The following is a 10,574-nucleotide window of genomic DNA, read 5'->3' as shown; positions in this document are numbered from 1 at the left end:
CCATTGTGATACTATGTGAGCTTTGAATGATGTGTTTGGTATGGAATCATGATTTTTAAAGTACGTTTGAGGCAGATGACACTTTTGACATGAGCAGAGAATTTTTTTAGGTTTTGAAATTAGAAAGCTACGACGATTTTGAGAGTTGACTGAGGTGTTATGATGTTATTATTACGATGACTATGTGTATTATGCTGTTGCAGTATATTTATGATCAATAAGCTGATGCTATATGAGGAATTTGATTATGTGTCGACGATATGTATATGTGTAATAAGGTAAGGAGTAATGAATAGATGTTAGGGACTCTGGTTAATGAAAAAGGATGTTGGAAACCAAGAATAGTACTTTAAGAGTTATGAAATGTGTGTAAATGCGTGAATGTATCACAATGCTGACGAATATTTTTTTTTTTGGGCACTTACATTTATAGGATTTTGTTTCTACATATTTGGAACACTAATTCTTGACCTGTGAAACATTTTTATATTAGACTGCCACTGTAGCGCAAACTGCTGTCGTAAATATTTCGGTAAGAAAGTTCAGTGACCACCTGCACGTAATGCGTCGTGGGCACGCAGATGGGCGACAGCCGCCCGAAAAAAAAAAAAAAAAAAAAAGCCATTAGCCTTCCAGCGGCACAGGTAAAAAAAAAAAAAAAGGGGGGGGGAAGGCCATTATCCTCGCTATTGCCGTTCCTTTGTAGCGAGCATCGCAAAAACGACACGGTCGAACTTGAAAACATATGTTGATACAGTGGAGCTCTTAATTTATGATTTTTACAGAAATGCCTTATGAAATGACAGAAATATTTTTACATCTGCACACCTGATTATGACAAGCGTCTTTCTCGAGAATTGAGAAAATTTTTACTGCCTAATGAAATGCCATATGGCTAATGAATGATGTTTCATGCCGTCCTTTGTACATATTTGCTCATTTTCTTTAATATCTAGTTTCTAGCTGCACTGCAGCATTGGTTAAAATAAAATTTAATATATGTACTAATATAGTTATTTTATGCCTACAGATCGAGTCAATAAGAAATTTATGTTTTACTTCCAAGAAAACGAGGGCACATAAATAGACATTTTCCTTCACAGGAATTGCATAAATAATTTCTTTACGATTTAGTAACTTATCTGGTAGGGTAAGTTATCGTGATGCATCACTTTAGTGTTAAGATGTGACATAGGTATTAAACATGGCCATTTTTACTGTAATATTTTTTCTGCTTGAGCTTTGTCATGTATAGATATAAGTTTTATATTTTTTATTTTTTATATTTGCTGCTGCTGTTTGCCATGCATAGTGCCTTATATTAGTTGTAATATTGCAATTGCTTTGACAATTTCCATTTTTTGTCATTGATGTTTGTGTTAATTGTTTTGTGCTGCTGCATTGCCTCGTCCCTTAGCTTAGCATCTGAGCTCAGTAGATTTAAGTTAGCCTAAGAGGGGGTAGACTATATAAGAAACTGACTATGAAGAATAGGGAAAGAATGCATTGAGAGGTTATATGAAACAGAGTTGGCAAAAATGAGTATTGTGCACTGAGAAATAATTATTTTGAAAGAAATATGGTTAGAATACAGAAAAGAGGTACAGATAGGACTATTTGGGAATAATGATGAACGAAGGGAGATCTCCAAGAACAAAAAAGGTTTTGTTCACAAAATACTGCAGTACCAAAAGTTACACTGAAAACGAACCCTGTCCTTTCCATTGTGTTATCCCACTATGTGTTTGTGTTCCCTTGTGTATTTATGTTTTTCCTGTATTTATATGTATATCTGATAATACTTATGTTGTAGAATTTTTCTAATACTAAGCTACATTCACTATGATGAGGAATAATGTGATCCTCAAATATAATTTGCATTGATAATATGTTATTTACTTTGTAAAGATGTTTAGACATTTATCTGTTCTGTTTTAATGCTCATGTGTAAAGTTGATGTTTCAAAAGTTGTTCTGATCTTTATGTATGTACTTATGTCATTATTTTTGTAACACTGATGTATATATTTTTATTCTTTTGTAAAGCCCCTCTTACCGCAAATGTTATTTGTATTGTTATGTTCTTTAATGATGTGTTTTGTACCTTTGTTATTGTGTTCTTATGTTATAAAATTGTAATTGACAGCAGTTCATCAAATTAAGTAACTTGTAAGTTCCATTTCACTGCACACGTTTCTGTTGGTCATACTATATGGACAATATGTGAGAAGTAGGGACTGTTAGTGTTTGCACGTGTGTTAATAATTCAGCAAGGGACTGGATAACAGCATTGCTTGTTCTAAGGATAATTCCAACAACTTTGTGAGTGCACAAGTGGTGGTTATGGACTTGTTATATTATCCGCAAGACTCTTCAATGGTGATTGCGTACCTGCACAGTCACAACAGATGGCTGCTGGCCATCTCTACAAGGACTACAGTGGGTCTGCGCCTCTGGTGGCCCACCAGTACCATTATCTCTACAAGGACTACAGTGGGTCTGCGCCTCTGGTGGCCCACCAATACCATTATTTCTACAAGGACTGCAGTGGGTCTGCACCTCTGGTGGCCCACCAATACCGTAATCTCTACCAGGACTACAGTGGGTCTGCTCTGTGATGACCTACCCACCAATACTCTTCAAAACTTCGACTGACTCCGCTGTGGGTTTGCTCTCTTGTGGCCCATTACCTGTCAGCATGTCGAGAGTCAGCACTGTCTTTCCGTTGGAAGGACAACGATACTTCTTCAAGACTGCATGGAAATCCACTACTTCCGTGTGCATTTTCTTTTACTGCTCAGACTTTGAGAAAAACACTGCAATGTGATGAATGACCAGAACTGTCTTTATGGACTGTGAGAAAATTTTAGCTTTTGACCAACATTGTATCAATAAGTGTGTGCATTTGATTTCTTTGTTATTGTAATTGTGAAAAAAAATTTTAACAAATATGTATTGGCCAGTGCCCAACAAAATTTGTAAAATTTTTTGTGGGGAGCATGGGGGCTATGTAAGTAGGCTGTTTAGGTTTTTTTATTGGTAATGCCACCTCTGTATGAAAATCACCGGCTGTGCCGTGTGCAGTCTGTGGCTGCTTTGCATTGTTGTAATACTCAACCATTGTAGTGTTAGGCAGCTGGCTGTGAACAGCGCGTAGCGCTGGGCAGTTGGAGGTGAGCCGCCAGCAGTGGTGGATGTGGGGAGAGAGATGGCGGAGTTTTGTAATTTGTCATGATATCAAGGTAAATACATTGTTGGTTCTCTATTAATATCTTTTATTTGCTAACTATCCCTATGAGTAGTTAGTGCCTTCCATAGTTCGAATCTTTTATTTAGCTGGCAGTAGTGGCGCTCGCTGTATTGCAGTAGCTTGAGCAGCGAAGATTTTTGTGAGGTAAGTGATTTGTGAAAGAGATAGTTTAATGTTAGTCAGGGCCATTCTCTTGTAGAGAATTTTGAAAGTCAGATTGCGTTGCGCTAACAAAATATTGTGTGTTGAAAGTCAGATTGCGTTGCGCTAAAAAATATTGTGTGTCAGTTTAAGCACAGTCGTGTAAAATTATTCAAAGGGGAAGTTTCAAATTGTCTTGGCGGATTAACTGACTACCTCCAACGCGATAACCAGGAAGACAATTAACGCCATCAGAGAGCACTGATGAATGCAGAAGTAGTACCACGTAGCGACAAAAGCAGCATAAAAAATTTTTGTTTTTTTTATAAGAAATGTAATACACAAAATTAAACGTTTACAAAAGTTTACAAAGTGTGAATAATGAAATGAGCGATGAACATAGATTTACAGTTGTATAGAAAATACAGACGACGAAAAAGACATACATGTAAAATGACAGATAACAGAACAAAAATTTCAGATCATTTATATAAACTCAAAACTTTATACAAAATTACGTAAGTAAAATAAGTGGAGGAAAACAATCTACTAAGTACAATAAAACAGAAATAATGACTGCAGTCGTAAGTTAGGGGAGGGTATCAAGCCCTAGCAAGATTAGGTGAGGGTGATCGTGTAAGTAAAACTCGTTAAAAAATAAAATAAATAATGTGATAACAGAAGACCAAAGGAACGCAAATAAAAACATATAGCGTAATACAATTTTCGAAAGTAGTACGCTCAGCGGTAAGAACAACCTATTCGGTACATGAGCATTAATTACGAGGGTAATCTCAAAAGTAAGGTCTCCTATTTTTTTTATAAGAACATGGACCTGTTTATTTCTACAATGGTTTACTTTACTTGACAGCTTGAACAATTATCTATTTTTCCACATAATCACCGTTTCTGTCGATGCATTTTTGTAGACGCTGTGGCAGTTTTTGTATGACCATGCCACACCAGCTCGCCGCCATGCTGTTCAGAAAGTTATGAACCTCTTGTTTCACCTCGTCGTCGTCCGAGCTGAATCGCTTTCTGGCCAAATGTTCCTTCAACGTAGGGAACAGGTGATAGTCACTGGGTGCCAAGTCAGGACAACAGGGTGGCTGGGTGATTATGTTCCACTGAAACTGTCGCAGGAGACCAACGGTTTGCCGACCGATGTGTGGGCGAGCGTTGTCATGCGGAATGCGTACGCCCTTGCTCAACATTCCTCTTCTCCAATTCTGAGTTGCCCGTTTGAGTTTTTTCAGAGTCTCACAGTACCCGTCAGCGTCAATTGTGGTCCCAGTGGCTCAACCTTCAACAGTCTCCTCAGAAATTGATGGTCTCCCGCTCCTTTGTTCGTCGTGAATTTCGGGACGAACAGCTGCAAACTCTTTACACCACTTACGAACATTTTTGACATCCATGCACGACTCACCATACACTTCAGTCAATTAGCGATGGATTTCAATCGGCGCGATACCCTTTGCGTTCAAAAGTCGAATAACTGTGCGCAATGCGAACTTGGAGGTGACGTCCAACGGTAGCTCCATTCTCAAGACTGAGCGTCTCAGAGCGGCGTGCGTATGTTTACACACAGCGCATGAAGCACTTTCACAACAGTGTGACCAACTGCCACACAAACAGAGTTCTGAACTTATAAAAAAAAAATAGGAGGCCTTACTTTTGGGATTACTCTCGTATACTAGATGTCAACAATGCCGGGGACACGAACCCTCAAGAAATACGTATAAGAAAAGCCATCACGGCGTAGCTGGTCAGTTAGTCTGCCATGACAACTTTATTTGCTACATACTGTTTCTTTATATATCTGATCACCAGGATGTTTGTGGTGTGTACTTCAGTTTTTTAATTTTGACGATGTGTGTAGTTTCACACTCTTGCATATTCTTTGTATGGATACAGTTTCTATTATTTGCTTTGCATTTCTGGTTTGGAAACAATCTGAAGATGTGTAATAATTCAATATTTGTATTACTCACAAGGGAAACTCCCCATCGCACCCCTCTCAGATTTAGATATAAGTTGGCACAGTGGATAGGCCTTGAAAAATTGAACACAGATCAACCGAGAAAACAGGAAGAAGTTGTATGGAACTATGAAAAAAACAAGCAAAATATACAAACTGAGTAGTCCATGCCTAAGATAGGCAACATCAAGGCATATGTGGGCTCAGGAGCGCCGTGGTCCCGTGGTTAGCGTGAGCAGGTGAGGAACGAGAGGTCCTTGGTTCAAGTGTTCCCTCCAGTGAAAAGTTTAATTTCTTTATTTTCGCAAAGTTATCGTCTGTCCGTTCGTTCATTGACGTCTCTGTTCACTGTAATACGTTTAGTGTCTGTGTTTTGCGATCGCACCGCAAAACCGTGCGATTAGTAGACGAAAGGATGTGCCTCTCCAATGGGAACCGAAAACATTTGATCGCAAGGTCATAGGTCAACCGATTCCTCCACAGGAAAACGCGTCTGATATATTCTATGCGACACTGGTGACGGCATGTGCGTCATATGACAGGAATATATTATCGACCCACCTAACTTGTACACTTGGGAATGGGTAAAAAGATTCTTCTACCTCACGCGATTTCGGTTTTCTTGTGGATGTGATGATCACTCCCAAAAAAGTGATGAAAACATAAGAGTTTGTTACATAAACTGAAAATAAAAAATAAAACTTTTCGCTGGAGGGAGGACTTGAACCACGGAACTTTCGTTCCGCAGCTGCTCACGCTAACCACGGGACCACGGCGCTCCGTAGCTCAACTTGGCCTTGATATTGCCTATCTTGCCCATGGACTACTTAGTTTGTATATTTTGCTTATTTTTTCGTAGTTCCACACAACTTCTTCCTGTTTTCTCGATTGATCTGTGTTCAGTTTTTCAAGGCCTATCCACTGTGCCAACTTATAACTAAATCTGAGGGGGGTGCGCTGAGGAGGTTCCCTTGTCAGAAATAAGCTGCAAAGTTCCTTGCACTGCGGCAACTACAGCCGTTATGAAATACATTAAATGTATTGGCAGTTGCGAACATGGATAACCATCAGCTGTCTAATGAAATGACAACAAAAATTTGTTGCGGACCGTGACTCGAACCCGGATTTCTCGTTTACCGTGACCAGTAGCTTTACTGTTTGGCTACCGAGCACGATTTTCAGCCATATCCAAAGTTCCATATGTCGTCAACCAGGTGTCTACATCCTGTGCCCGCACGTCAATTATGTAATTTTCGTACAGGAGACACATTTTACCTGAAAGTCGCTTGCCCATTGTAGGAGGATAGTTACGATATTGCAGTGCCTGTATTATTCAGAAATACAATGAGAAGTTCCTTCGGAAATGCATCCACAACGTATCATTGTCGTCATTCCATAACATAGCTGATGATTATTCATATTCACACATTTAGTGTATAACTCGAAACGCGTCAGTTATAGTTATTGGTTTATCAGCTGATGGCTTCTTATTTAGTGACCAAACAGCAACTGTGCAGTACCCCTGTTGATTTGCTAGACTGCTGACGATGCTGCTGTCTACGAGAAAGTATCGCCGTTGGACGACCATGAAGCCTGATTTACACCGGAGCGAACACAAGCGAGTATCAGAGAAGGGGAATTCCCAGTTGTGTCAACAGTAGGTGAGCGCGAGCAGACAGCATTCGGTCGTGTTCGGTACGCATTGGCTGGTGCTCTCTCGTATTCCCCTGGTTGTCGGTCTTTTAACGAACCATGGAAGTTCGTGTATCCTCTGTTTCGGCGCTAGCAAAATACAGTGTGTTCGTCTGCGGTTTTGCCTGTTGTTTCATGTGTTGCGTGAAGAGTTGAGCCGGCTGAAGAGAATGCAAAAGACTGTAGATAATGGTTGAAATGGCTCTGAGCACTAAGGGACTTAACATCTCAGGTCATCAGTCCCTTAGAACTTTCAACTACTTAAACCTAACAAAACTAAGGACATCACACACATCCATGTCCGAGGCAGGATTTTAACCTGCGACCGTAGCGGTCGCGCGGTTCCAGACTGAAGCGCCTAGAACCGCTCGGCCACACAGGCCGGCGACTGTAAATGTCATAGATGTAATCCACTGAATAAATTCAAACGGTGCTACAGAATTGGGAGACGTAAGATAACGAAACTTCAAAGCATCAGCTTGACGACAGACAGCAAATTGCGAAATCGGCCCGAAAATTTGTAGATGAGATAAACAAACCTGTGCCATCGTTAGTTAAGGAATTTGCTTTCAACTCCGACCAATCAGGGTTTGAAGGGGAAATGCATATGAAAAGAACCCTGGAAATTAGAGGTATCAAGGTAGATGTATAAAGATCAGCTAACATCAGTGCCCTTACCGCATTCGTACTCAATTATGCCAATTGTTAATATGGATGGTAAATTGGCTCGAATGTTATTTATTGTACTGCGAGAAGTTCGAGGTGCTCTCTCCCCAACGATTCTTCCTCGTGCGCATGATCTTGAAAGACAGTAGTGAATATTTACGTCACAGCAAGCTACAGTGGGGAAATGGGAGCCCTCCTTTTGGCCAGTAGCTAAATGTCGACAATGTCCAGTTTGTGAAGTGTAATACATGCTTCCCCTAGACGGTTGATTTCTGCACCTCCCGAACTATTGTTTTATCGCCCTGCTGATGCACACGATGAGTCATTAGCATGGGTCATTCTTCTGGCACAATTATCAACGCAACACTCTGAAATGAGCCATACTAAAGATTGAACTTGCGACCTCGCACTCAAGAGGATCGTTCTAAATAATTAGCGCACAGAGATGTTCATGACATCTTGTAAACACAAACTGAATCCCCTCTAGAACCACAATTTACAGACTTTTTCTGAAACTTCGAAAATATCTTCAGTTCTTTTACAGAATAACGCCTAAGCTGTGAGTGTTTCACATCACAGTTACTCAGTTTTATGTCGTTTTTTAACACAAAAGTAGCGGCAGCATCCTAAATTGTGGTATGTATGAAAAATGGTAGTGTGCCTAATCTTTCTTTCAGCATTATCGGTTGGGACGTTCGAGTTTTCCGAACAATACGGAAGGTCATCCCACATACAAACAGTAACTTAAAAAGTTTAAAGCGAACTCCTGCACGCAATGGATTACGGCGTTCTCATTGTGAAGTTAAGACCACATTGACATTGATATCTAATCGAAGTGATCCCGTGCGTGTTTTCGAAATGTAAACTGTCGTCCCAAAACAACGGCCATTCGGTGGAATTTTAGAGTGCTGCCGCATCGCGTAGCGGAAGAGACGAGACACGAGTATTAAAATGCAGAGAGCGACACACTATGTTCAGGCAGGCGGCATTCAGCGGCGCGGAAAATCGCCGTGTCGCCACGCGGTGTTTTGACTCGCTGAAGAGCTGCGTGCCCTGTTATACATTATTCATCCGGGCACCTTATTTTCGCGACTGTGAACATTCTTTTTAATGAGAGAAGGCGGTCTGTAATTCGCAAAATGTTGTCGTAATTGGCGGCCAGTTTCCTAAAGCGACCCGGAAAACTTTCGCGAGGGACGGCGCAGCCGCACAGCAGAGCCGGCCGAGTTCTCCGTTAAATAAAAAAAAGGGAAAAAGTGGAGAAAAGTTTGGTAAAACAAATTTTCCCAGTAGCAGAGCGTCGCGTCCCGACGCGCCTCTTGCTAATCGTTTACGGGCTATCGACTGCCGTTGCGGGTATTCCCCGCGGACTGACGCGTTATCACACGCAGCGCAGTGCAGCCAACCCGATAGACCGATATCGGGCGTGTAACCGCTGCCATTTTCAATATTCACCCGCGATTAACCGATTCGTTTGCGGCAGGGATTATAAGCATCTAAGCCGAAGGCAGATGCGGTGAACATGGCTGCTATTTTCAACCCCGCCGTAACCTCCCACTCTTTCTCACCCCCCCCCCAACCTTTCACAGTCAACAACTACTCCTTTACCCGACCTCCCCATCCGCTCGCCCCTCCCCACCCATTCCTGCTTACCAGCTAATCGTAGCCCGACATTCAGCGATGAAATGCGAACAGCGCCCAGTGTATTGGTTTTTGTGAAATTTTAATCCCGGCGTAAATTGGACATCGACGTACTCCGACAGCCGAGAGCTGATGACGAGCCGCTACCGAGTTCCTGCCACTCCAGTTTATATTACAGAATTATCGATAATTCATTAAAATTGACACAGTTTAACGGTGGGCCTGTTGCTCGCGACAAGTTGTACGAGCAGCTTCCGATTGTGCGCTCGACTGTATAGAATTTCACAGATTTTGTTTTCGAGGTGGGAAATCAGAGACACCCCTTGTTTCACCTCGGCTAGTGAGGCAACTCGTGACACAGGTGTAAGGTATCGTTTCTGGAATGCAACACGAATGACGATGTCGTTTTTATGCGCAATACTACTGCGGTGGTCCAGTTATTATGTCAGTTTTGTACTGCGCAGAAAAATGAACCGAATGGACTTATACTAATGAAAATTATTTTGCGTGCATGATTTTAACAGTATAACTATTTCATAAGTAATACTATTAACTAGTTCAGTCAAGTTTAATAACAATATCGCTATCAAACTCTATGAAGTTCCACACTGTGTTGTTTACAAAATGCGCAAGGCAGTCATAGAGCACACCTGGTCCATGAAACGGGTGTATTTAAGTTCAAAAAAATGGCTCTGAGCACTATGGGACTTAACTGCTGAGGTCATCAGTCCCCTAGAACTTAGAACTACTGAAACCTAACTAACCTAAGTACATCACACACATCCATGCCCGAAGCAGGATTCGAACCTGAGACCGTAGCGGTGTATTTAAGTACCGGTATTTATACTACAAAATAAAGTCGTTCACACATACACGTCGTGTTAAGGTAAAACCTGATAATAAACGATATTTTTATAGTTGCCATAGTGGTTAATTTCGGCATGCCGAGACAGTGGAAAAAATGGAACACTTAATACTAAACAGCATTTTTATTACGCCAATGGACATTCCGAAGTCACAGCTTCAGACTTTTTTTAAAATTTATTGTCTTTCGGAACGTTCCCATACAGCCATCTCAATACAGGAAATGTTATATCATAATTTGGTTTGACAATTTATGCTAGACATTATTTTAAGTCGTCACTGGTATGAAGTAACATAGGATTAACAAAGCACTGATTCCACATAAAACAAGATTTACAACCAG

The sequence above is a fragment of the Schistocerca nitens genome, chromosome 1 (assembly GCF_023898315.1).
Source record: "Schistocerca nitens isolate TAMUIC-IGC-003100 chromosome 1, iqSchNite1.1, whole genome shotgun sequence".
In the NCBI taxonomy this organism is placed as follows: Eukaryota; Metazoa; Arthropoda; class Insecta; order Orthoptera; family Acrididae; genus Schistocerca; species Schistocerca nitens.
The sequence above is the reverse complement of the archived record's forward strand: the minus strand, read 5'-3'. Positions refer to the sequence as shown.